Below are 27,630 nucleotides of genomic sequence, written 5' to 3'. Positions count from 1 at the left end.
GTGGATGAATAATAGATATTGGATAGATGGATGGATGGATTCACAAAAGTGAATAAATACTAGAAGATGAAACAGCTACAGGTAGAATAGCAAAATTCATGAAAAGTAGGTGGTGACAAATGTCAAAAGTGAAAAGATCCACATTATACTTCCATGTAATCTTCCACACAAACAGCTTGGTTGTTTAGATACTGTAGTATTTCATTAAGTGACTTAATTTTTCAGATTTTGGGGGAAGCATTTAGGGAGGGATGTGGCATAGGTCTGGCAACAGGAAACATTGTCCTATACTCAGCCTTTTGGGGCTCTGCTTAAATGAGTTTTTAAAAATTAATTTCTCATTTTCCTGTTTTCTCTAGCTCTATTCCTCTTTATAAAAAGTAATATTTTATAGAGCACTATCATACCTTATTCTGACATGGCTGCTGCTACCCGGTGGCCATTTGATTCAAATGAGGAATAATGGCATTTGGGGATTTCAAAGGGCAAAATCCTAAATTTAAGAGAAATGTTCAAGTGGAAGCAAATCTGATTGGAAAAAGCCTGTCATAGGAATATTATATTATTAACTATAAGACATATGAAGTCATGATTTTTTTCTCCTTTCTGCTCAGGGCCTAGAAAGGGAGAAGATATGAGGCCCAAATCAGTGTTCAGGGACTGTTTTTTTCTGGGATTAAGTGAAAGTAATCAAACGCAAGGCCCGCTTTTTAGGGCTGAAAGAAAGGCTACAGGGGAATTTTAACTTTGTTCTTAGAGGCTTTTGAGGCCTAAAATGCCACAGAAGAGAGGCTTCTGTTTAAAGCAGAAGAGCAAAGAGAATTTAGATTCACAACTGTTAAGGAACATCAAGATATCTAATTGGACCTTTGTGTTGCATTTCTTCTCTTAATATTTTCAGATTGCTTTTTACAATTTCCTCTGAATCGTGTGTCACCTTTTAAAGTGTAATAATTTGTGATTAGTTAATATTGATGTCAGTATTTTAATTAAAAGTTCCTTTTATGGAAAAAAAAAGTGTAATTGAGTTGAAGAGAACGTTAATCTATATTTTTCAATTAACCATGTTGGTGAATGCTTAGCTCTTTGGACCATGAGACTAGGTAATGAAAACACACTGCTATCCATCTGGTGGCAGCTTATCCAAATTATAGGCACCGTACCTAGAAGGAAATAAACAGAAAGTCAAACATCAAGTCAAGCCAAATGCCATGTGGCAGTCAATGTCACATGCCAATGTGGAGAAGCAGTCAAGGATCCTGAGATATAATCATAATTTTTCCTGAAAAAAAAAATGTTTCTTTAGAAGGGAAAATTTTATTATTTTTTAAAAATTTGTAAAATTTGGATTAAAGAAACATCTTTAGTATAGCAAATTTGTTGTGGGGCTAAAGTTTGGTTTTGGGTACATAAGATGGGAACGGCTTAGATTTCTTTTAATATGTAGTTTTTTTTTTTCCCCTGAGGCAATTGGAGTTAAGTGATTTGCCCAGAGTCACACAGCTAGGAAGTGTTAAGTGTCTGAGGCCAGATTTGAACTCTGGTCCTCCTGAATTCAGAGCTGGTGCTCTATCCATTGTGCCACCTAGCTGCCCCTAATGTGTAGTTCAAAAAAAAAAAAGCTTAAACAACAAACTTAAGCATCTCTTACACATAAAAAATTGTATTTTAACCCCTAAATCTTTGTGTTCAGCTTATTTATATATATATAAATATAAATATATATATATATAAATATATAATATATGTAACATATTATATATATTATATATATAATATATTATATATAATATATATAATAAATATATAAATATATATAAATATATATATATATAATTTAACGCAATAGTAGAAACACTGCTTTACTTAACTGTGTCCTCTTTTGAACTTATTTCTATTCTTTTCTGTGTATTTTTTCATGGTTTCATTATGACCCAACTACTTCAACTACTCCATTCTCTACCCAAAGGGGATGTACAGTGAGGTTAGCACAATGACAGTGTTCATCTCCTTGAACAGAGGTCCTGATTGAAAAAATGTAAGAGAGGGGAACCATCCCACAAAGGAAAGGAAATAAAAGGACTATGGGTAATAGTTCCACTTTGTACTACATAGTAACTATCAGAATACTGGTAGATTTTTGGAAATGGAAAGTACTGTCTCCAGAGGGATTTATTGTTGAAGTCTTCAATCACGGTCCAACTCTTTGTGACCCTTTGGTTTTCTTGGCAAAGATTCTAGAGTGATTTGACATTTCCTTCTCCAGTGGATTAAGGCAAATAGCCTTTGTGTCTTATCCAGGGTCACACAGTAAGTTTCTAAGGCTGGGCTTGAATTCAAGTCTTTCTGACTCCAGGTGGAGAACTATTCCCTAAACCACCTCAGTAGATACAGTACACAACCCAGATGGGACCCTATTTGAGGTACTCTTGGCAAAGATGCAGGCATGGTTTGCCATTATTTTTCTCCAGCTCCATACAGATGGAAGAACTGAGGAGTGTTAAGTGACTTATCCAGAATCACAAATTTATAAGTATCAGAGGATGGATTTGAATTCAGGAAGAAGAATCTTCCTAGTTCCAGATCCAGTGCTCTATCACTTCACCCAGCTGTCCTCTTTGAAGGTATTTTTATAATTTTTAAATTTGAAGGCTATTTTAAAATTTTATTTCTGTACTTCCAGCAATGTCTTACACCTAGTAGTAGAGGCTTTTAAAATATTTGTTGGATTTAATTGATTAACCAAGTAATTAACCCAGAGTTCAGTAAACATAGACCAGCAGTCTGCAAGAGATTAAGACTGATATCAGAATGAGTTCATACTGCAGCTTGTAAGGCTGGGTCATTGGCTTATTTATTTATTGTTCTAACATCTGGGCCTGTTCCTTTGCATGTCTGCCTACACAGGCCTATGTTTTCTCAAGCTCTCCAGGCGTTATCTCAATTATCTAAGAACAAAATGACCTGCTAAAGTTCATGGAATTTTCTCAGGTGAATTCCTCAGGGCCTCAGTCAGAACCATTTTCTTTTACTTTACATATAGTTCTAAGCACAGTTATCTGCTTTTCAAATGCAAAAAATTAGAAGGACATTTAGGTAATACAGTGGATAGTGCACTGGACCTAGAATCAAGAAGACCTGAGTTCAAATGTGTCCTGAGACACTCACTAGCTGTGTGACTCTGGGCAAGTCACTTAACCCTATTCCTCATCTGTCAAATGAGCTGGGGAAGGAAATGGCAAAGCACTCCAGTATCCCTACCAAGAGTATCCCAAAATTGGGTAATGAAAGAACAACAACAGTGAGGAAAAAGCGGGGGAAGATTGTTGCTCCAAGCAGACACACTGATATTCTCACAACAAGAAAGGATACAAAATCTTAAAAAAAAAAAAAATTAAAGACCCAGAAACTAAAAAATAGCAATAGTCTGAGAATATTTAAGATAGGAGATTTCCATACAAATTACTTTTGAAGGCCTCAGGATCCACATCTATGAAGGACATCGGATTAGGTATTCTGAAAGAGGCATTCCAGGCTGATAGTCAGTGACTCAGTAAAATTTAATTCTGAGTTGTTTATTTCATTAAACTTCCAAGAGCATCACTGGATTATGCTTTGCAATATCAAAGCTGGTTAATTATAAATGATATTCATCATTTGTAATATAATTATATGTAACACAGAATATAGATATGTAACACATAATAAAATTTTAATTAATAGTATAAATAAAATTACAATATAAATATATATAAAGTGAAATATATTTATACATGTGGATTATACTTATATATAATATTATTTTGCATATAGAATATAATAAAATGAGACATACTTTATAACTTATATACCAATACTAAATAAAATCATAATACAATTGTATCTTATGTAATATATTTTATATAATTTAGTCTATTATAAATAATTATTTCATATGTAATATATCCTATACATCCAGTCTGTGATAGAATTATAATTATAAATGATATACTATGTGTTATAGTATATAATAAAATTATGCATAACATGTAATATATGTGCATGAAATATATAATAAAATCAAAATATAATTATATATAATGTATAATATTCTATATAGGTTATATACATATGACCTATAATAAAATAACATATAATATATATATATATATTATTGTCTAATACAATGTCTTATAGTACAACATGTACTATATTACATATTACATATAATAATATATTATGAAATATGTGCATATTGTATATAGAAAAAATATGTGTCATGTGCAATATTCTACATGGGCTATATATATATATATATAACCCCTAATAAAATTATAAAGAGTTATGTATAAGACATAATCTATCATCTATAGTATGGAATAAAATTAAAAATAATAATGTTGCTGTTCACTCATGTCCAACTTTGCAATCTTTTTGGGGTTCCTTTGGTAGAGATACTGGAGTAGTTTTCGATTTTCTTCTCCAGCTCATTTACACATGAGGAAACTGAGGTTAACAGGGTAAAGTGACTTGCCCAGAATCACATAGCTAGTAAGTATCTGAAGAGGTATTTGAACTCAAGATTAGTCTTCCTGATTTCAGTTGCAGTGTTCTATTTATTGTACCACCTACCTGCCCATCTATATAAAATACATTATATATGCATATGGTATATAATAAAATCACAATACATATAAACTGTATAATGCATTTTATATAATATAGTTTATAATAAAATAATAATTACAGATAATGCACATTACCATATAAGAAAATTATACAATATATATGATATGTATATAGTATATAATCATAATATAATTATGTATATGTCTATATACATATATAATTAAATTATAAATAATTATACGTGATACATACTATACTGTATATTATATACAACAAAATTATATGCAAGATATAATGTATTATATAGGAGCAGCTAGGTAATGCAGTAGATAGAATTCTAGTATTTAGATACTATCTGGGTAACCCTAGGCATATTTGCCTCAGTTTCCTCATCTGGAGTTGGAGAAGAAAATCACAAATTATTCCACTATCTTTGCTAAGAAAATCCCAAAAGGGATCACAAAGCATTGGACATGACTGAAAACAATTAAACTACATTATATGTACATATAGTACACAATATAATTATAATATAATTATTTTTAATGTATAATACACAACTATAGCACAGATAAAATTGCACTATTATTCTAGAAAACAAGACTACAAATAAATTATAAATGATAAGTCAATCAGAAATAAAATTATGCTGTTTAAAAAGGAGGGGTGGTGTACATTAGAAAGATCTCCCATCCCAAAGGGTTAAATTTTTTTTAATAGCTAATAGCTAACATATGTGTATCACTTTAGTGCTTTATACACATTCTATCTGCTGAACCTCATAGCAGGTGCTATTATTATTTTCCAGATAAGGAATCTGAGGGTCAGAGACTTTAAATGAATTGTCAGGGGTCACACAGCTAGTTTTGGTGCTTAAATTGTCAGCTGTCATAGGAAACTCCAGGATATCCTGAATGATTTAAGAGATTTCAGAGAGCTCAGATTTTTTTTTAACTTCTTTTAATTAAGGGGGGAAAATGGTCACAGTGTGAAAAAAAAACAAAAAAAAACAACTGATTTGGGGTAGAGGTGGGAGGGGCAGTACCAGATGATGTTTCCTGGGCTGTTGTAACAGTGGTGATTAAAAAGGTTCAAATCAGTTTCAAACCATTTCCCAGAGAAGCACAAAACCTTACTGCCACTACCCAGAGAGTCCAAGGCCCAATTTGTGCTAAGATGGATGGAAATGTTAAGTCTGTGGGCAGAGGTTGCTAAAGTGGATGGAGCATAGAGCAAGTGTCCTTGACTTAATTGGGCCAGATCCATTTTCTCCTACACAGCTCTGGAGGAAACTCACTTACAGGTCAGGGATATGAAGCCTCAGGCAATCGCCTTAGCAGCAGAGACAGCTGAGGCTTTCTGCACAGGGTGGAGTTGTGTTTTAGAGCTTCCCAAGGGGGATAGAAAAGGGAACTGTAAGAAAGGAAAGAGTGTGTTTCAGATAAGGGAGGGCTTTCTGTGTGATCAGAGAAAGTTAAGAAATCCTTAAGAAAACTAGTCCTCACTAGCAGATTAAGAAAAGAATTGGGTATCATTTTGGGCAGATAGTGTAGCATCCTTATCCATGTCTGTTCATCCTGAGAACTCAGAAACCCCTCGGAGTGAATATAATGAAAAAGAATTTCTGTAGTTTTTTCATTAATAACCTGGCAGGAATCAACCAAGAGTGGGATGAATTTATAGTTTTGAAGGGAATTCTACTTATTGGATACAGTATTCCTGATTTTTTCCAATCTGGCTGAATTGAGGAATTAATAGTATAGTGGAAAGTGTAAAAGAACTCAGAGTAAAAGAACTGAATTTGAATCCTGGATCTTTTATAATCCTGATGGTCTGGGATAAATTCCTGGGGAAAAAAATGAGGACCTGGGATTAGAATGATTTCTAAGATCTTTTCCAACTCTAAATCTGTGTTTCTCTGGCCCTTTGAACTACTGGTTTCATTTCAGGGACAGTGAACTCCATGATCCGAGACCCAAAGATTCTAAGAAGTCATGCATGTGTCCGTGCTGTCAACTTAAAAGAGGTTAGAAGCCCAAGCATAAAGTGAGCATGTTGGAGCCTCAGGCAGTGCCTTCTCTCTTAACAATCAGGACAAAGGTTACAGCAACAATGCCTTTCATTCATTTAGCACTTTAGAGTATTGGGAATAATTTGATGGACTTAAAATTTCTCAGAAGCTATAGCATTGAGGTAGGAAGTTTCTTTGGGGTCTTTAATCATACAGAATTTTTGTGGAGCTCTAAAGAGATAATGTAAGATAAGTACTTTAAAGCATTATATAAATGTTGTTGTTTTCTTCCACTTTAGGGGTTATTAAATCCACAGCCATAGAATTCAATAAGCCAATAAGCCAATAATTCATTGGTTGTCACACATATCTCCCACCCCTTACCTGCTTTGGTACAATTCCCAAGTACCCTCAAGACTCTGTTTAAGCACTACCTTCTACAAAGGGTCTTTTTGAATCTTCCAGCTGTACTAGCTTTCCCTTAGGAATGATTCATGTGTCTTTAGTGTGCCTTCCATGTCTTCAGTCAATGATTCCCCCTGTTACTGAGGATCTAAACCCCTTCTTGGTTCTCTTCCTTCTTAGAGATAACTAGGAGGTGTAGTGGATAAAGCACTGGGCCTAGAGTCAAGAAAACCTGAGTTGGAATCTAACCCCAGATACTAGCTGTGTGATTCTGGACACGTTATTCCACCTCTGATGCCTCAGTTTTCTCATCTGCAAAATGAAGATAATAACAACACTTTATCTCCCAGGTTCTTGTGAGGCTCAAATGAGATAATATTTGTAAAGCACTTGGCATAGTGTCTAGCAAATAGTAGGCGCTTAAATTCTTGTGTTCTTTCTTTGTACTTCTCTTCTTTTTTCCAGATAGATTATAAACTCCTTGAAGGCAGAAACTGCTTTTGTTATCCTAGGGCCTACCACCATCCCTTCATAGACTTGGAGTTTTGTTTGTTTTTTGGGGATTAGATTTCTCAGTCTCCCCCAGGTTAGATGCATAGTAGTAATTTATCATCCAATCCCTATATTATTTGGGAGGGGGCTTTAATCTGTTCTGTTTTCTGAATTGGTTGGATTCTCACTTTAGACATTCAGCTAGCTCTTTGCTCTTGGGGACACCCTATTAGTGCTGGTCTTAGTGCTGACCCCCAATTAACAGCTCAGGACTCCTGACTTCAAGCAATTCATCAGCCTCAGCCTCCCTAGTAATAGAGATTATATAATTATGGCATGCACAACTATAACTTTGCTTTCCATCTTCATTCTAATGACCTTCACTTCTTAAAGTCTCTGTCTCTGTCATTCTCTATCTCTCTGTCTCTGTCTCTCTCTGTCTTTCACTCTGTCTCTTCCCTATACACATACACAAAACTCTTCCCCTTCCCCCATATCCTTTATTTTTTTAACCATGATTTTCATTTTTACTCATGATTCCTAGGAAAAGCTGGAAGATGCTCTGGTGCCCTGTGACTATGCCATCACACACCTGGGGCCCAGTGCCAAAGTCCCAGTTGCTCTTACTGGTCCCTTTCCTAGCTGACATACTTGCAGCTGGTTGCTAGGCGACCATGGCAGACCTGTTCTACATGTATAATACATAACTGCCATTAGGTTTTTACTTTCCCAACAAAAAGGGCCCTTGGAAGAAAAAAAGCAAACCCAATTGACTTGTGTCACTCTTTCCCTCCCCACAAAGGTCCCTATGCAGCTGAATTTGGAAATGGGTCCATTCATTTGGACAGAAAGCCATTCTCAAGTACACATCCATTGCAGGTTCTAGTGGGTACTTACCACCACTACATTTTGCTATCAAATAGTCAGTGGAGAGAGAGAGGAAAAAATAATTCAAAAGAAGAGTACACGATCTCACAACTTGGTGAGGATTCTCTGAATTCTTCTGAATTTCTACGGAAAGAGAACTGGATTGAGAATTGCATGACCTGGCACTAGCCATATGACTGTGAATAAGTAACCTATCTTCCTTGAACTTCTCTCTGAAATAGGAAAGATTCATATTTTTAAGAACTAAGGCACAGGCCAATACTTGGACATCATCTAGTCAAACCCTTTCGTTTTCTTCCTGAGGAAGCTGAGATGCAGAGAGGTTCTGACTTCGCCATGATCCCACAGATAGGTGGCAAGCGGCATTCTGCAGATCCAGTATGATTTCTCATGTACCAAACTAGCTTCCATATTTACCTCAAAGGGGTGAAAGAATATGAGAAAAACACTTTTTAACAACTAATATTGATACTGTTCTTTAAGATGAGCAAAGCATGCTTTCTATGCATTATCTCATCTGAACTTCACAACGACCCTAAGAAGTACAGATATTATCCTTCTCACTTAATAGATGAAGAAACAGAGTTTCAGAGAAGTCCAGTGATAATTAACAAGTATCACAGACATAATTTAAACCTAAGGTGTTCCTGATTCCAATTCTAGCATTTTGTCTGCTATACTACACTGCTTCTATTGTTCTTTATATGTGAACAATATTTTTTCCTCTATTTAGTACTGATTTACAATAGAGCCTCAGGTCAGGGTAGCTTACCTCTCCACATACTCTTAGGTTCTAAATTTTTTCCTGCTCAAATCCTATGATCCTGTGGAGATGGATGGTAACTGTTTGTTTCCACCTCTACAACCTTGAAGATGGAGAGGGGAGCCATTGACCAGAAATGACAAACTTTGGTTAGGTAAGGAGGCGAGAAAGAACTCTTTGAGAATTCTGGATCATAATATATTGGTCAACTCAGTTGCCTGGACCATGGAGCAATATGAATAGGACACCAGAGCGTGGGGAGAGGTGGAGGAGAACCATTTAACTTAAATCTAATGATGTTGTCTAGTCATGTCTGAATCTTCTTGACACCATTTGGGTTTTTCTTGGCAGTGATATTAGAATGGTTTGCCATTTCCTTCTCTAGCCATTTAACAGATGAGGAAACTGAGGCAAAAAGAGCTAAATGACTTGCACAGGGCCAGATTTGAAATCAGGAAGTTGAGACTTCCTGACTCCCAGGCTGGCACTCAATAGCCACTGTGCTATATTTCTTCTAACCTGAGCCAGTTTATCTCTCCTTAGGCAGCCTGGTTCTCCTCACATACACTTTGATTATGGGACTCACTAGTTTGATGCCAGACTAATTATGGATATCCCAGTTGCCTTCAGAACTCCTGCACTTCAGGCATCGATCCTCCTCAGCTTCCCTGTAGCAGGGATTACAGTCTTGTGCCACAATTCCCAGCTAGTTCTCCTCCAAACAATAATAACCAACAGTTACTGATTTCCCTTACTGTTTGTTGGCTCCCCCAAGCTGAATTCCCATCAACAGGATCACATACCCAGAGTATGGTACACATTCTCACTTGGCTTTACAACTTACTACCACAGATTCTGTGCTCTCCCTTCTCTGCCTACCCTCCCTCTTGGTTGTGAGCCCCTGGAAAGCTCTAGAGCAGTCCTACACTGGCTGAATGAACACTGCACTGCTTGTCTTGCACATCCCTCCTAAAGACTGCCTTAGGAGCCACCCAAGCACAGCTCATTGGCCCTGTGAGGCAGGCAAGGCTCCACAGGGGAGCTAGCATGGTTTTTAATTAGACATTAGTGTTCTCCACACTTCCATTTACTATCAGGGCCTTGGTGGCTGGCTCTGTCAGCTTGCTCTTCTTTGTTCAGCTCTCCCCCTTTGGATTTGCAATCCTGTTGTTCCTTAGCTCATTTCTTTCTTTTTGCCTCCCTCTCCCTTTCCTGTTAGCATCCTCTTTTTTTCTCTTCTCTGCTACAGCTATCTCACCCCTAAAGAGATTGAAGGATTTTAATTCCATCTCCTTTATTCCTGACCTTTATTCCATCATCTCTGATACAGGCCAGTGCCTCCTAAGAACATAGCCAAGGCTTTTGGAGATAAGGCAATCTTACAGATTGAGTGAGAAAAACTCCCAGCTCCAAAGAGATTTTAACAGCCAGGATACAATCAGGGATGCTTCTGGTGACAGAGAGTATCATCCTGAGCACAACATTTGTAGAAAGGACTGCAATGGCCTAGAGAATAATTTCTCTTCTGAAGGCTACCTCTCTTAGATGTTGATAATAGGTGGTTTAGTGGATTGAGTCCAGAACATCTAAATCCAAATCTGGCTTCAGACATTCACTAGTTGTGTGTCCTTTGTCGTGTCACTTAACTGTTTGCCCCAGTATATCACCTATGAAGTGAAAATAATACCTTCCTGGATTGTTGTAAAAATCAGAATTGTAAAGTGTTTAATACAAGGCCTGGTTCTTAGTAAGTCCAATATAAATGAGAGTGTTATTATCGTTATTGTAGATTTATGAAGACAGCTAAACTTTTATCTCTGAAAATAAATGTTTATTTTGCTTTGTTTTTTCCACCAAAGTTTATTTTTGCATTATCCTCATCAAGATCCAACTAAAAAGAAAAAGTACAAAACCAATTGTATTTAATTTGTGGAAGGGTTTGGAATAATGACATAAATGTTATATTGAATATAACTTTCAAACATTTTGTGGAATGGCTCAGCTCTTATCTCCCAACTGAGATAAAACATTCTGACAGTTTTTGAATATCAAAGGGATTCACTGGCACAGGGGGCAGATTGACTCAGCCCTCTGAGGTTCTGTAGGAAATTTCCAAAGTCTAATTCTTTCCTTTTTAAATCTGGAAAACCTTCAGAAATTCATGGGAAAATAGACCTTTATTTCTCAAATAAATTTTGAAGTTTAAAAGTGAAAGCAAAAATTGTTTTCTAATTATTAGGAGATATGGGATGATGGAGATACAGTTATCATTTCAAGTTCCAAGTTATAAGAGAAGGGATAATAGACTCTGGTGTCCATAGGTTCCAATAAGTGGATGAACAGAGTAATTTAGAGTCCTTTTGTGTTGTCTGTCACCATCTCTGAGTCTCTTGGTGTTATGGGTGCCTGCTGATCCCTTTGCTTATCTAATCTGTCCCTCCTTTCCTTCTCCCTTTTTAAAAGCAAAGAATAGAAGTTATGTTTCCACTCTTTCTGATGGAAAGAACACTAGACCTGAAATCAAGAGAGTCTTGTTTTGAATCCTGCAGTTGATACTTACTAATCTTGTCACCAGTGGTTAAATCCTCTATGGACCATAATTTCCTCAGCTGCAGAATGGGGAATATAAAACTAGGAATAAAATCAGGACTAACCTCGCAGGTTAGTCTGTGAAAATCCAGCAACAACCACTTCATTAGAGATATGTTATATGTTTGGCTTTGTGCTCAGCCTTGTGAATATAGATGGTAAAATGAAACTGTTTCTATCCTTAAGGAGCTTACTTTTATCAAAGGGAGGTGGGGAAGAATATATACTGAGGGTGGGCCAGGGGAAGATGCAACATGTTCATAGGTAAGTTAAAAAAAAATATGTTACACATTAACTAGGTGGTGCTATAGTACACAGAGTACTGGGCTTGAATTCAGGAAAACTCATCCTCCTGAGTTCAAATCTGGCCTCAGACACAGACTAGCCGTGTGATCCCTTAATTCTGTGTGTCTCAATTTCCTTATCTGTAAAATGAATTGGAGAAGGAAATTCTCAGCCATTCCAGTATATTTGCCAAAAAACTCCAAATAGGACATGACTGAACAACAAATTATATGTACAAAATAACAACTAGATCAGTTATTTCACTGGTATAGGAAATTTTCAGGTAAGGAAATTCCCTCTACCAATGCATTTGGCATCTTATTTGCAGTTTATAATCTTATGAGAGTTGACTAGAGCCCTGAGAATTTTAGGGTCACATAGATAGTATGTGTCAAAGCACTTGAACCCTGATCTTCTAGCTTTCTATCCACTGCTACACCACTGGTACAATTTTGGTGGAAAGCAATAATAACTCATTGATTGTTGTTGTTTGTTCTTCATTCTCAAAGAGGACCAATGACAACAGAAAGATGATATGTTGATTTGCACGTGAATCTAATTTACTAATAACTGAGGTAATCAAGAGAGGTCTGTTGTAAGGCGTTCTTTGAAAAATAAGCCTTGACAGCCCTTTTTGTAGTGGCTAGAAAGTGGAAATTGAATGGATGCTCATCAATTGGAGAATGGCTGAATAAATTGTGGTATATGAATGTTATGGAATATTATTGTTCTGTAAGAAATAAACAGCAGGAGGATTTCAGAAAGGCCTGGAGAGACTTACATGAACTGATGCTGAGTGAAATGAGCAGGAACAGATCATTATATACTTCAACAACAATACTAATGATTATCAATTCTGATATGGTTCTCTTCATCAATGAGATGAACCAAATCAGTTCCATTCATTCAATAATGAATAGAACCAGCTACACCCAGTGAAAGAACTCTGGGAAATGAATGTGAACCACTACATAGCATTTCCAATCCCTCTGGTTTTATCCACTTGCATTTTTTATTTCCTTCTCAGGTTAATTTTACCTTACTTTAAAGTCAGCAAAATAACTATATGGATATGTATACAAATATTGTATTTAACATATACTTTAACATATTTAACATGTATTAGTCTACCTGCCATCTGGGGGAGGGGGTGAAGGAAAAGAGGGGAAAAGTTGGAACAGAAGATTTTGCAAGGCTCACTGCTGAAAAATTACTCATGCATGTATTTTGTAAATAAAAAGCTATAATAAAAATGTGGAAAAGAAGAAAAATAAGCCTTGAAAGGGGTTAGGGACTCATGGAGGCAAAGATGAGGAAGGCAAGCTTTACAGACCTGCTACCCCCCCCCCATACTCTTTCCTAAGTGGAGTAGCTCATATAAAAGCCTAGCAGGAATGGAAGAGATTTAGGATTATTAGATATCGAATCAATATACCCAATAATCTAGGTCTTTCCTTCCCTTTTGACTGAACTGAGTTTAATAACCCTCTCCTCCTACTTCTTTCATCCCTCCCCCCAAAAAAAAACAAAAAACAAAAACAAACCAGTGATTGTCCTTTTTTTGGCTCATTGTCCTCTTCCTGGCAATATGCCAGAAAAATCTTTAAATAAAATTGGAAACAATAAAATAAAGGTAACTCATTTTGGAAAAGTACCATAGAAGTATTAATTAGTAACATCACATTCATTCTACACTTAAATCTTCCTCTATGCTTTATATGGCATAGAGTTGATTTGGGAGTTCTCATAGGCTATGCTATGAAAATGACAGATACTCCCAAACTGGGAAAATGCCTAAATAGATCTGTCTTCCAAATTTTGAAAGATATGGATTTCACTGGTAGAAAGACTCCCTCCACTGATACAGATCATAATTCCTCCACAGCTTAGTGGTAGATAGTCTTCCTAAGCTGTCAAAAAGTTTCAACTGGTGATAAAGTCTCAGTTCTCAAGTATTAAGCCTCGCTGAGCTTGTCTGGTTGTTCCATCATGTTTGACTCTTTTATAATTTCATTTGTATTTTCTTGGCAAAGATACTTGAGTGGTTTGCCATTTCCTTCTTAAGCTCATTTCATATATGAGGAAACTGAGTCAGACAGGGCAAAGCAACTTGTCCCAGATCACACAGTTAATGCCTGACTTCAGATTTGAATTTAGGAAGAGAGGAGTCATAATCCCAGCAGGTACATATAAAAGTTATTATATTTTATTGCATATATTATATAAACATGCATATGTTTATGAACAGCATATATGTTATATTCAATACTTGAGTTGTATATAAATATATAAAATTTATTTATTATCTGGAACTTCGTGGTCCTCATTCTAATTTTTTTTAACAAAAAGCAACAAGACAATTGCTCGCTACACAAATAAAATGAATTGTATTATAGGTGTGTGTTCTTTTAACTTTTTCTCCATGGATCAGTAATTTTTTAAAAAAAGAAGAAAAAGAATAATGTTCCCCAGTCTTGCCACAAACAATTGTACTGGATAGGGGGTATATTTTCAATTGCTATTTAAATGCTTCTAGGTCAATAGTATGCTTTTAAAGACTCAGTCCATTTATAAGCTCTAGAATTGAGGAATTGAGCAGATTGCATAAATTATAAAAACTAACACTAGAAAACTCTTTTCCATTCCTCTTATCATCAAGGTTTATCTGGAGGATTGAAGGTCTGTCTCACAACATTACCTCCAAAGCACTTATCTAACTCCTTGTATCCAAGGATAACTAGCCTAGTGGCTAGCTCCTTACATTAATCCCTTCCTCTCTCTGGGCCTCACTTACTCATGTGAAAAATGAAAGCTTGAATTAAATGACCCTAAAGTCCCTGATGATTTAAATCTATGAGTTTAGATCTCACCAAAAGAAAGATAGCATGTGTTCAGGCATGAAACCTTGCTGGTTGAATAGTATCCTTTCAATACTATATGGACCCAAGGAAGTTTTATTATAGTATTATATTATATATATAGTATTATAATATATATAATATATAGAATTATAGTATAACATATATTATATAGTATTATAGCATAATGCCATATAATATATATATATTATGCTATAATATATATAATATATAGTATTATAGTATTATATTATTATAGTATTATAGTACTCATAATTTCTCACTAGGTGATGCAGTTCTAGACTTGGAATCAAGGAGAACTGAGTTCTAATTCTGTCAAGTAACTATTAAACATTCAAATTTGAATCTATAGCTGCTTATGAGACATCTCTAATTGGATGTTCCAAAGACATCTTTAAATCCAACCCATCCAAAACTGAACTCATGTTTTCTCCTAAACCCTCCTTGTTTCTGAACTTCATGATTATTGCCAAAGGCATCACATTGTTCTCCAAATCACCCAGGTTTTCTCAGATAAGATCCTCCTTCTTCTAACTCTTAACTATTGTCATTGGTTGTTCTCCATGCCTGAAATACTCTCCCTCCTTGTTCCTACCTCCTGGCTTCCCAAGCTTCTTTTAAGTCCCATCTAAAATCCTCCTTCCTTTTTTTTTCCTTTTGATCGCTGAAATTTCCCAAGATATCTTGGGGTTTAAACCCTGCTTAATTTCTTTCTTAAGGACCATGTCTTAAACCCGAATCACTCTGGATCTCATTGATTGGCCAACAATAAGTTTCAGACCAACCCCCAGTTGGTCATTAGTTAGGCCCTGATTGATTCAGTGTGACTGTAAAGAGCAATTATTTTTGTTGTTTTTTTTTTTTTTCAGTCAAACTGACACCTGTTGAAGATCTTAGCTTAAAAAAGCCACGCTCTCCCATTTCATTCAGGCCTATCTCCAATTGTCCTGATCTATATTGCCACTGGATCCAGCTGGCTCTGGAGAGGAAGTAAGGCAGGTGACCTTGCGTAGCCCTCCCTCATTTCAGTCCAATTCACTTGAAAGTCAAGTCATCGCCTCCCTCATGTCTTCTCTGAGAACAAAGGACAAATAACAACAAAATCCTACCTTCCATGAAAGCCTTTGTTGATCTTACTTAATTCCAGTGCCTTCCTTCTGTTGGTTATTTCCAGTTTATCTAGTTTATATCTTGTTTATACATACTTTGTGTGTATTTCTATAGTTATTTATATTTTGTGTGGATTCTCCCATTAGACTGATGTTTTTTGTTATGAGTTACTAATACCTTAGTTTGAATTATTAGATGATACTTTGGAAAAGACTTTAATGGAATGGACATCAGATGATAAGTTTTAATAGAAAGAAACAAGGCTTGGATTTGGAACATAGAAGTTTGTCAATAGAGCATGAATGTGAAAAGAATGTTGCAGACTTGGGCACTGAGTACCATGATGTAGAATGCATAAATATGGAGAGGCGGGTTTTAAAGACATTCTGATGCTTCTCCCACCTTTGTGTGTAGAATGTCAACAGGGTAGACTTAGGAATTGGGGGGAGGAGAGGGAAAATGCAACTATTAGAGGAAAACTAGGCTGAGGAGGATCACTTGACTCAAATGAATAATAGTAACAACAGTAGCAACAATAAATAATAATAAAATGTAGCAAAATACTTTATAAATATTATCTCATTTGATTCTTATGATGACTCTGGGAAATATGGTATTTTTATCCCATTCTTGCAGAGAAGGAAATGGTTAGTGAATCACACAACTAGTAAGAGTCCAAAGCAGAATTTGAACTCAGGTCCTCTTGTCTCCAGCTAGAGTGTTCTGCCAACTATATTATCAAATTGTCTAACAAGAAGCTTGCCTTCTTGAGGTTTCACCAGCCCCTTCACACTGGAGCAATCCTGCATTCTCACAAGGATATTGTTTAATAGTATGGAAGAAGATATGGTTTAAAGCCCTGGCTTTCCTAGTAACTTGCTTTGTAAACCTGCCCAAGTTGCCCCAGCTACCTAAACTTCAGCATCATCCTCAGTCAAGTTGGAGGATTGAGTGATGGTCTCTTTCTTCTCTGACACCCAATATTATTCCCAAGAACTTCTTGTGATTCACACACAGCTTAAATTTCACCCTCCCTGACTTTTCCTAATCTTTTTTTTTCCGGTCCAGCCTCTCTGAGCCTGGCTATGCCTTTGAGGTTTTTCTAAGGCCTTGTTGGATGTTTCCTTACCAGAGAATGATGCTGCACTGGGCTCTCTGGATAGAAAAGATTCCTAATTATACTCCATCTATAATTAAAGGATATTTTTAATCAACACCCCTGGGTCTCATTGAGGCATTGTCAGATTAATTGCAGCAAGGTTCTGTGGAGTTGGGGGAAGTCCTGTCTTCTTGGATCTCTTAGTTAAAAAAAAAAGAATTAGACGTGACTAAAATGACAGAACAGCAACAAATATGTATTTTTCTATGTGTGTGCATATATGTGTATTATATACATATACATGCATATATATATATGTGGAGGGAGAAAGAGAGGGGAAGACAAAGACAGAAAGTGACAGAGAGAGAGAGAGAGACAGAGAGAGAGAGAGAGAGAGAGAGAGAGAGAGACAGAGAGAGAGAGAGAGAGAGACAGAGACAGAGAGAGAGAGAGAGAGAGAGAGAGAGAGAGAGAGAGAGAGAGAGAGAGAGAGAGAGAGAGAAGGGAACAGAGAGGGACAGAGAATTGTCTTTCAGCATTCTTGAACCCTTTTAGGGTTTTCTTGGCAAAGATACTAGAATTGCTGAAAATGGTTTTCCATCCTTAGGAAATTCATTTTCAAGAAGATTGCATCAGCGTTAGTACTCATATCTCATCATTACCTTTGGTTGATTCTGACCCTCTCTTTGGAGGGTAAGGAAAAATATTTCCAAAGCTTCTATTTAAACAAGGCTCAGAAGACCCAGTCAAGTCTTCATTTCTCATCAACTACTTTCTTTGGATTTTACTCCACTATTATGATGCCTCCAAAGCCAATATCTTCTCTCTGCTGCTCCTACTTGCCTTTTGATTTATTTATTTTTTTTTGTTTCTTGTTTGTATCCCAAGCACTTAGCACTGTGCCTGGTATATAGTATGTGTTCCCTAAATGTTTACCATATTATATAGGAAATAAAGAGGGGTTTAAGATTAAATTACTTCTGAGATTCACCTTTAACTTTAAGTCATATTATCCTATGATAAAAGAATAGTATTCAGTACATCAGATGTAGAAATCTAAGAATGCTCAGTTCTGGGTGCCCCATTTTAGGAAAGGCATTGATGAATTGATACGTGATCAGAAAGATGATAGGACACAAGTCCATGCCAGATAATGACCAGATAAAGATACTGAGGATGTTTAACCTGAAGAAGAGAAGACTTAGTGAAGGGGAGCATCATAATAGCTGTTTTCAAGCATTTGGAGTATTATCATATGGAAGAAGCATTAAGTTTTTCGTGTCTTGGTCCCAGAAAGCAAAAATAGAAGCAATCAGTGAAAACTAAAGAAAGGCATATTCTGACTTTAGGTCAGAATTGAGTCGGAATATGGTGAGGAAAAAAATTCCCTGACACTTAGAGATGTTCCAAAGTGAATGAATTGTTTTGAGAGGCAAAGGGTTCCCACTTATTAGAAAACTTTAAGCAAGGGCTGGTCAACTTCTGAAGATTTTGGATTGGACCAGATGACCTTTGAGGCTCCCTGTGCTTGAGATTGGGGGTTTGGGTATTTAGGACTATATTAACAAGATTCAGAAATTAATCCAAAATCATCCAATTCCTTCCTTTTAGGAAAAGTCACATAAACTGATCATTTTTTTTAATTCCCCAAAATATGTTTGACTGATTTGCTTTTACTGAATATAAGGAGTGGCATATGTTTTACAGAACTAAATATATATTTTAAAATTATTTAAGATATTTCTTTCCTTACCTAAGTTAATGGAAAAAAAGACTAAGGAAAAGGGAAAAATAAAGACATGGGATGAAACAGAGGCAAATTGATAATGTTGAAATAAAAGCAAGAAAGGGAGAAGAAGCAGATTGAAAGATCTGTAGAAAGACATATACATAACAAGAACCAAGGAGAATGAGCCAATTTTTTAAGAGTCGCATTTCCATCCTGTGGTTGTTACTTCCAATGATTCTCAGAATCATGTTGCATTTTTGCAGCTCTAGGAATCCATTTCTATATCACTTCAGAGTGCCTATTCTATAAGACAAATGAACTAAACACAACACAGAAGACTGCTCAGTTCTGATTTATATTCTAAATAAGGGCACCTTGAAAGAATGAGTGCTACAAAGTAGTGCAACTGGTAAAATAAATATTTGGCTTGTTTTGTGACTGTTACACCTTTGTCTTTCCCCACTGAGGTCTCTCTTCATTTCTGAGTGTCCCATTTTAAGAAAGCCATCATGAGTTGTAGAGTGTGCAGAATGATGATAGGATTAGAATGCATGTCATATAATGACCTTTTTTAAGCTGAAGAAGAGAAGATATGGGTAAAGACATGGTTACAGAATAGTAGATAGGTGGAAGAGCAGAAAAGTCAAATAAGTAAGAATCATAATAGGTAGAGAAGAGACCCAGTGGTTATCAAAAGGTCAGAATTCTCTCCAATTTGATCCTTTGAAGAATGTAAGTTTTTAAAGGTTCAGTTAGTTGGTCTTTAGCTTTGGAGTATTCCAAGAGCTTAATGAATCAAAAGAATGACCATCTAGGGATTGGCATCATGGAGAAAGAAGAAAGCATTGCAACCTACAGGCAATAGCAATATCAATAGCTGACATTTATATAGTATTTTGTAAAGCACTTTGCATCCATTATCTCATTTATAATTCCAGGACCTCATTATAACTGTGAATTTCATCCTCATGCCTCACCAAATTTTCCTGCCATTACCCAGGAGCTAACATTGAAGCTGCTTTTATTTCTTCTGCTTGGGGTGAGGGATGGGGAAGGAGCAAGATGACTAATGGGAAAGTCAAGAACTGAGCAATCACAGAGAGGAGAAGCAGGAGAGGAAGATAAACTAGAAAAACAGATCCTCCTCCTCCTCCTCTATATTTAGTGGGGAAGAGCTGGAAATTGGAGGTAGTGGACTGTGGGAGAGAACCAGATTGAGAGTTGACACCTGACTTCAGATTTAAATTTTGAACTTCTGAATTTGTTGTTCACTTGTATCTAAATCCTCGAGATCCCATTTGGGGTTTTCTTGACAGAGATAATAGAGTGGTTCACCTTTTCCTTCCTAGATCAGGAAACTGAGCTAAACAAGGTTAAGTGACTTGCAAACAAGGTTAGTGAGGCCAGATTTGGACTCACGTTCTCTTGACTCTTCTCAGCTGCACCAACTACCTGTCCTTTCTTCTGAATACTAAGATGGTACAGAGGAAAGAACTAGAGTTCTTGAATTAAATGAATCTAGCTAGCTTCAAATCCCATCTCTGATACTTCCTACCTGTGTGACCTTGGTCAATTTATTCAGTTTCTCCCTCATAAAATGAAGAGAGCCCTGACATTTCTTACAGCTTTTATTCTACATCTGACCTTGTTGCATATTAACTGTGTTGTTTATGTAAATCACTTAATCTCTCTGAGTCTCAATTTTCTTATTTACAAAATGGGGGTTACAATCACACTTACCCAGCCTTCCTCACAAGATTTTTTTATAAGTAGTCAGTGAGTTGATATACATCAGTAGCTCAGAACCATTTATGCTGTAGAAATAGAAAGTATTATTATTTTTAGAAAATCATTTTTGTTTTCTTCTTAGGTTGAGACTCTATGCCTTGGACATTCCTCAAACAAGTGTTTCTGGAATAGGTTGATTAGATAAATACTGGTGTGGCTTCCGATTCCATAGGTGGTTTTTCATTCTGTAACCTCTCTCTTGCTGTAAAATGTTGGGATCTTCAGCAAGAGCTAAACATCCTCTTCTGTCCTTATCTTGTATTTGCTTGACTACAAAGGGAAAACAAAGAAACCATTTTCAGATGGCTCTGTCAGACACATCTTTCTTCACTAATTGGATCTGTAGGAAATGGAAAACAGGGCATCATCACCAGAAAGCTTCTCAGTAAATCCTAATTAAGGAAGGCCATCAGTGCTGGATGCTGAGCTGTAGAGAGGTCCCGTTGGGCTCTCCTCTTGCATATTTATCCAGATGGTCCAGTCTCCAAACTCACACAGGTCATAGAAGAGGATTCTTGGGTTGTAAAGAATTTCTAATATCAGAAGCAATTTATTTACTGCATTCACAGAAGACCCTCTCACCCCTTCACTAGATGAGAATTTTAAAAGAGAAAAGTGGGTTATCTTTATTATTTTTAAGTTAATATGAGAAAGTAATTCTATAATTGGAACCTCTTACTCCACTTTACAGATGAAAACATTAAGACTTAATGCATAGCTGAGACCATGAAGCAAATGAGGGTCAGAGTAAGAACTAGAATACAAGGCTTTTGAATTCCATATAGGGTTTCTTATATTAACCAACTTTGCCCTTTAAACATAGGGCAATGGACCCAATAGATTCCTTCCTTCTAGCATCTGTATGAATTTATGAAAAGGCAGAGATATTTGTGTATTTCTATGCAAGCAAATATGTTTAGAAAAGGAAATATTCTATCAGTAGGAAAAAAATTATTCATCTCCATGATCTCCTCCTATTTACCCATCAGCAATTTCCCTGAGAACTTCACCGTATGGAAAAGATTAAAATATCTCATAGATTTAGTTGAGTAATATACTCTATTTGAATGTCATATTAAAGTCTTTATTAGAAGAGTTTTTTTCTTTGCTTACTTCTTTTTTTGTTTTTTTTCTTTTTATAATTTTTAAAAATTTTTACAAAGCTACATTTTTCTTTTCATATATGCCAAATAGGACAGAATGTCCTAGATGCTGAGTTTCCCAGAGAAGAGACTAGGAGACCTAAACAGGATTTCCACCAAAGCTTCCAGTACCCCTTTTGAAGTTGTGGCTCCCAACCCTGAAATAACCAAAATAAAAAAACTGAAAAGGAGAGAATTGGATTCTTGGAAAGGTTCAAGTTGACTAAGTGTTCACCTCTCCCTCTTAGGGGGAACTTTGACCTGAGGAGGGGAGGCTGGTTGAAAAAATCAGAATAGGATTAGGTGAATGGGAGTGGAGATATCTGTCAACTAGAAGAATTACTAAGAGTATTCTATATGTCCAATCTGGTGTTAGGTTTTGTATGTAAAATGAATATAAAACATTATCACATCTCATCAAGAACTCATAAACTATGGAAATAAGCAAAGAAAGGAAGTGGTAGGCTAGATTGGCAGCTGCTTAGGGAAGCAAATGCAAGTGGATGGAATGAAGAATATTTTAAATCATTACTTTTTATAAATATACATGTATTTAATTTCAGAAAGTACCATTCTCTGACATATTTAAATATTTATTTTGTGAACAATTATGTTGTCTTACAGTAAAAGCTCAAATTTTCTAGGATTTTTGAGTCATATTTATTTTTGCAGACAGGGAAAGAATAACTTTTTAGACTTTGCTTAGGATTCTCAAATGTTGGATCCTAGTTCTGAAAACAAGACTAAAAAATATAAACTTACCAAAAACAATACATTACAGCATTGAGACCTGGAAAGGATCCCAAAGATCATCTGTTTCAATCCCTTCCCTTAATCAATAGGGAAACTGAGGCTAATAGATTTGATGAAAATCACAGAGTTGATAAACACTGAAGCTGGTATTGGAACTCAAATCCTCTGATTTCACAGATACTGTACTTTCACAAAGCAATGTGTAAATTAACTCTATAGTTATATAGTGTGCACCATACCTGTTTCATTGGAAAGTCTACTCAACAAAGACTAGAGCTGTTGAGAAAGGCTTCTGGAGGAACAAGGTAAATTCTAGAAGGATCTCTGTCCCCACAAATCACAGACTAATGTTTAATGCCTCGAATCTGCCTAGTCAACCTTTCTCATTATTTCCTGTCACTAAATTCCAGTCAAACTGGATTACTGTTATTGTTCAGTCATTTTAAGTCATGACCCCATTTTATAGTTTTTGTCAATGATATTAGAATTGCAATTTCCTTCTCCAGTTAATTTTACAAATGAGGAAACTGAGGTAAACAGGATTTAGTGAGTTGCCCAGGGTCATATAGTTAGTAAGTGAGGGTAAACTTGAACTTGGGAAGATGTGTGTTCCTAAATTCAGGCTTGACATTGTATATTATGGTGCCACCTGGTCACCCACTGGGGTCTAGCTCTGCCCCCAAGTCAACATCCATTTCTTATGTTGGTATATTTGTACAAGCTGCTCTTCATGCTAGAAGTGTACTCCCTTCTCATCTTTGTTTCTAAGAATCTTTATCTTTTTTTCTAGCTCTGCTCAGATGCTGTGTCCTACATCAAACTCCTCCTAACCTTTCCAGTCAATGCCCTTTCCATCTTCAAATCAGCTTGTAATTATATATATATATATCAATGTACATATCTATCCTAGTAGAATATAGACTCTTTCAAGGAAGTTTTATGTTTTTTATCCCCACTTTCTAACATTATATTTTGCATATAATATGATACTTAATAATTATAGAATTGAAATGAACTGAAAAATGTCTCTTTTATATTGTTCTCAAGGAACTTGACCTTTCATTATGTAATGACAATAATAATATCAACAATGACTAGACATTTGTTGCTTCTTAAGATTTGCAAAACACATTACTTGTATTTCCTCATTTGCTTCTCATGACAACCTTGGGATGTAAGTGCTATTGTTGTTCCAATTTTACAAATGAGAAAACTGAGGCTGAGAGGGAAAATAGTGACTTGCCTAGGGTCACATAGCTAGTAGATTTCTGATGGAAGATTTAAATCTGAGTCTTCCTAATTATATGACTCAATTTAGGACAAAACAAATGTAGAAAGTTGGATTTTCTGGAATTAAAAATATATGCAGTTCTAAAGAGCCATACTAAAAATGTCTTTCACTATGACCTCTTTTTCACACACACCTCCAAGTTACTTTTGGTTACTATCTTTTTGCTCCTGGTCCTGGCTGTGCCTAGGAAGAGTTGATAGAATATTTTCCTGAAGGTCTACCATTACTTCTCATAAAGAAAATATCACCTAATCCTTTAAGTTCCAGACTCTTTCTCTGGACTGCCACCCCTTGAGGTATTCATACACAGAGAGATACTGGAATAGATCACAAATAGGGAGAAGTGTGGGTTGAATTTTTTTTATTCCACCTTCCCACGCACCCTGTGTTTCAGAAGGCTGTGTAAAGCATAGCCCTAATCAGAGTTTCTTTTTAGGAGGGGAAAAAACCCACCTCTCTTAAATTAGCTGTTTATTTTTAGATGACTTTAAAAGAATACCACACTAGGATCTGGAAGTTATTCCCTAACTCTTAATTCATTAATTCTCTCCACACCCTTGACAAGTGTATGACTGTGGTTTTACCATGGGACAAATAAGGAAATGAGGTCTCAGGAGGTAATGTACAATACTCCACACAACATCTGAGGGGCATTTCAGCATAATGGATAGAACCCTGAACATAGAGACAAAATATTGGGGTTCTTGGCAGTAAAGTGCTTTCTAATTCACCATATAGACTGGAACTACTATTAACTGCTACTCCCAAAATGTCTTGCCAGTCTACCCTCCCTACAGGCAAAATGTAATGAACAGAAATCAAATTAACCCCCTTCACCTTCCATCAGGTCCCTGATGGAGCATAAATCCCCAAACTCTTCTGCTTTCCTTAATCACATACAGGCATCCATTCACCATGACTGCTGTCCAGGGTCATGGTGCTGAATTACCACCACTCTCAATTCTCCCAAACCTCCAAAGAATTGCAATTTGAACTTATTTTCTATGGGGATGTTAAAATTATCATGCAGTCTAACCTCCTGATTTTACAGTTGTGGAAACTGAGGTTTGGAAAGTGATATGATATGCCCCAAATCCCATTAGCTAGCTAGTGTCAGAGTCAAGTCTCAATTTCCAATCATGTTTTCCAGGATTTCCCCAATTTTCAGCTATTTTTCTTCTCAAAGAATCTGTTCTTTTTATCTTGTGCTGAGGCCTTAATTCTTCAGTTACAAGTCGAGGTGATGTCGACCAATAAAAGTTACAGAAAGTTTTATGAATGCTTAGGTATGGATGCTATGGTTGAATAGGGTGAAAGAAAGGGAAGATAAGGGCTTCATATCTTCTTGGTAGTTTTTCATCACCTCCAACATTACTGGAAGGGGCAAAGTTCCTTGGATCTCACTGCTTTTGTCACCATTAGTAGTAATCAGTCTTCTTGACTGCAACAATTAACCTAACAAGTGAGAATTATATTCTGGGTCCTGTGTTCTGAGTAAAGCAGGAAGATGATGGCTATTAAATGCCTCCTTAGCAAGAAGACTTTTTACAGATTGACTCAGATTAAACAATTCAACAAATGTCTGGCTTTGTGAGGCACCATTTTGATGGCAGGGCTACTATAAGGTCTACTCTGGACAAGATGAAATACCAGAGAAGTCCTCCATTTGTACAATTCATGTCAAACATTATAGATCACAAGTAAAACCCAACATCTATGGATTGAGCCACTTACTCTCAAAGGCTAGTGGTTTTTTAGAAATATGAAGACCTAGAGACAGAAAACTAACTATTATAAGAAATGTCAGCCTTGGTTTCAATGAAAATTCCAGCCCAACCAAAACATAAGTCCTCACCTCTCTGATGTATATTGTCAGTTCAGCACACTTCTGTCCTTCTTTGTCTGCTTTCACTAAGCTTCTCTCAGCTCTCTTCCCAAACTCTTTTCTCTGCCTATTTCTGTCACTAGCATTGGGTATACCTCTAGAGGTCTCTGCCTTTTAATATCACTTTCCCCCCCATATCTACCTAATTAACTGTCTCTCTAAAACATGGACACATCCATTTATGCACAAAATCAAAGGTGGTAGTATGTATTGGATAGAATACTGAGCATGAAATCAGGAGGATCTGATTTACTTTAACTTCTCTGAACTTCAGCTTCCTCATAAAATGGGGGATGATAATAGCAACTACTTTACAGAGTTTCTGTACTGATCAAATGAAAAAAATGCTTGTAAAGCATTCTGAAAATCTTAATATGCCATCTATATAAATGCCAGTGATTATGATTATCAAGCTCATTCATAGTCTTGGCTACAGAACATCCTGTCCCCATCCTGGTACTCTGAAAATCTGAGAGTTGTTCATAAAAACTGACGCTTCAAATGCACAATACAAGGGCCAGTGGAATAGCCACTGGGTCAGAAGAGCCCAAAGGCAAATGGGCAATGAGCCCCTCAAATTATTCTCCTCAGTCTCAGGGAGCATGTGGAACAGGTCACCAACAAAAGTCATTTCATGAGTCTGGTTAGATTAGCGCTGAAAACTCTCTCTGTGAATTGCAGGAAGGGAGCTTACACAACAGGAGCACATCTGTTCCCTCATAAAAGAAGTTGTGCCCAAATCTCTAGGGACTCCACTGAGAAGCAGCAAGCAGGCTTGTATCTTCATTATCAAAAAAGGAAAAAAATCTTGAGAAGGAAAGATTCTGAAATTGGATGTGTTTATAGAAATAGTGAAATCTCATTTATTTGGATGATACTTTCTCAGATATACTGATCATTCAACAAGGAGTATTGCCTGTGTGCTGTTTATAAGAAGAGAAATTGTTAGGCTAATTAATAATATGTACAAGATGGATAATTGGGGAGGAATGTCTAAGTTGTTTAAGTAAACTGTTATCTAGTAGACCTAGATTCTAATCCTAGTTCTGTTACTCACTAATTTGTTGACCTTGGTCCACATCACTTCAGTTCTCTGGGTCCAGTTTCTTCATCTGTAAAATGGGAATAGGTGCAAACAAGACATTCTGAAGTTTTCCCAAAGCTGGCATTCTCTAAATCTATCACTCAAGTATAACAATAGCCATTTGCAGCCAGACAGTGCTGGTGCTGATTTTCATGATCTTTTCATTCATTAAAGCAAATCTAACAGGATCTCTACCTGTCAATACTTTGTTATTCAATAACGTAAGGAACATTTACTTAGCATGGTTGTGGGTACAATATTGTAATGCAAGAAAGGCAATGTTTAAATAAGACACAGTTCTTATTTTTGTAGATATTGCACTCTATTAAGTTTGTGTGCTTTTGTTACATAAAAGTAATCATAAATGTACTTCCTGAATTGGGGTTGCCTATATATATGTAATCTTTAGAAGGACATTGCCTTATGTTTAAATCTGTCCTTTTCAACCCACTAGGGGAAAAAAACATTCATTAGTGATGAAATGGTAATTGATAGGTTGGTTACTATATTAGCTATATGATCAGTCCCTGTATTATAAAGGTATGTTATAAAGGTAGTATGTTAAGGTCTTAACTAAAATCTTACTGATTGGAGTTCTATCTCACTCCTAAAAGCTTTGTATCCAGAGTTCATATAGATGAATCATGTCCAGAGTGAAGGAAATGATGGCTCTAATGCACCCTCTCCTGGTCAGAACACAATGAGACTGGGGCTACATTTGAGGAAGGACAACTTCAAATCTATCCAGAAAAGGACCAAAACTGTAAATGGATTCAAAAAAATCATACCATACTAGAATCAACTAGAGGAACTGGGGATATTTAACATG

General features: G+C 36.2%; 1 protein-coding gene and 1 long non-coding RNA gene across 3 annotated transcripts in view; both read left to right on the top strand.

Annotated features, from left to right (window-relative positions):
* The window catches only part of RAB6B (RAB6B, member RAS oncogene family), a 165,095-nt gene that overhangs the window by 10,114 nt on the left and 127,351 nt on the right, over positions 1 to 27,630 (top strand). The gene's annotated exons all lie outside the window — the stretch shown is intronic.
* LOC141561677 (uncharacterized) lies at positions 637 to 3,425 on the top strand. Its single transcript, XR_012488119.1, has 2 exons — positions 637 to 1,475; positions 3,191 to 3,425. It is a non-coding gene; the product is annotated as an uncharacterized LOC141561677 (long non-coding RNA).

Source organism: Sminthopsis crassicaudata, chromosome 3 (genome assembly GCF_048593235.1).
Source record: "Sminthopsis crassicaudata isolate SCR6 chromosome 3, ASM4859323v1, whole genome shotgun sequence".
NCBI lineage: Eukaryota > Metazoa > Chordata > Mammalia > Dasyuromorphia > Dasyuridae > Sminthopsis > Sminthopsis crassicaudata.
The sequence above is the reverse complement of the archived record's forward strand: the minus strand, read 5'-3'. Positions and strand labels throughout refer to the sequence as shown.